At 47.8% G+C, this 1,672-nt stretch overlaps 1 pseudogene across 1 annotated transcript; it reads left to right on the forward strand.

Annotated features, from left to right (window-relative positions):
• Positions 1–248: 248 nt before the first annotated feature.
• Positions 249–1,416, forward strand: LOC308102790 (eukaryotic translation initiation factor 3 subunit G-like; annotated as a pseudogene). The gene is made up of 2 exons: positions 249–596; positions 902–1,416. The product of its transcript is annotated as a eukaryotic translation initiation factor 3 subunit G-like (transcript).
• Positions 1,417–1,672: the final 256 nt, after the last annotated feature.

Consider the following 1,672-nt stretch of genomic DNA (forward strand, 5'->3'; position numbering starts at 1 on the left):
ATATATGGACATGCCCCCTTTTGTGCCCACATATGGAGCTGACTGATTTGTTTGCGTCTGATGCCATGCACACATTGAGGTTAGTATTTAGGCGTTGCTGCATCGGGAACTCCTATGATTATAGCTGAGTCATGGTGACATGAGTGTGATGTCAGAGGTCCGCCCGCCCGCCCGCCCGGTTATAAATGGTTGGTGTGTCACAGGCTGGTAACATAAATTTCAAGGTGGGAGCTCAGGTAACTGAAAGGATGTTGTCAGCTGAATACGAAGATGTCAAACCTAGTTGGTCCGCCCAACTAGGCCAACAAGGTTGGGTGGACCAACTAGGCCGGGTGGACCAACTAGGTTTGGCGGAATATAAAGTAGATGATGTGGGAAAGAAGTTCAAGACTAGACAAGCTTCAGAAGCTGTTGCCCGGAGAAAGAATTGGAAGAAATTTGGAAACTCGGAGTATGTTGCTACCACCACTGTCAGTGACGATGTCTTCATGACCTTCACCTCCAGCATAGAGGCATTGAGTTCATGCCTCAAGGGACAGAAGATTGTGACTTGTCGTATGTGCAAAGGCGACCATTGGACCACCCGCTGCCCTTACATGTTGCACACAACTACTAATACACAAGAAGAGATTATAACATTATAGACATTATAACAAAATACAGCACGCTGGTTAGGGGAGGAAGACATCTGAACTTCTGGAACCAGGCAGCTTTATAGTGAAGCTCAAGAAGACAGGAGCCAATCACCTGCGAGAATCCACCCACTAGTTAGCCAATCACACTCAGCCAACATTCACACCAGCTGGTACTCAAATCACTGACTCCTCACCACTCATTCACAAACACACCGATGAGAGGGAAAACACAGGAAAATACATAATATGACCCAGGGTCATAACACAAGGACACCCTGGGCCCCATGCAGAAAGAGCTGGCTGAACAGCTTGGGCTTTCAGCTGGAGATAAGGAGAAGCCTGCTGGCTCAGGAGAGTCAGAGTCTGCACAGCCGACACAGAGCAAGACTGGGAAATATGTTCCGCCCAGCTTGAGGGACGGAGGCACGCGTAGAGGAGAGTCCATGCAGCCCAACGGCCGAGCTGGCGACAACGCCACTATCCGTGTGACAAAGATCTGTCTGAGGACACTCGTGAGGACGATCTTCAGGATCTCTTCAAGCCGTTTGGCTCCCTTTCCAGGACCTACCTGGCCAAGGACAACTTTACCCGACAGTCCAAGGGCTTTGCTTTTATCAGCTTCCACCGTCGGGAGGATGCAGCCGGGGCCATTGCAGGGGTGTCAGGATATCTTATTCTCAATGTTGAATGGGCAACGCCATCAAACGAGTGCCACTATCCAAAACATTCCAGGGGCATGCCAGATTTTATTCTTCCAGAAGTTCAATTTGCTGTCATCTAAATGAATGAATAAATGACTGACATGTTCATTTGTGTCATGCCACCATTTTGGGATTGTGTCATATGGGATTACATGACACATTACACAAAAAGAAAACAACTGACAACAATCCTTCATGTTCGTATTACGTGCTGCCTTATACAAACCACATAGATAAACATGCGTACAGTACATACATGAACAAAATAAGAACAAACTAGAAAAGGTGCTCCTTGGAGCACAGGTCTCCGCCAGGTCAGGTAGGTTATTGTGGCCT

Source organism: Gymnoscopelus braueri, assembly GCF_963280865.1.
Source record: "Gymnoscopelus braueri genome assembly, chromosome: 16".
Lineage (NCBI taxonomy): Eukaryota > Metazoa > Chordata > Actinopteri > Myctophiformes > Myctophidae > Gymnoscopelus > Gymnoscopelus braueri.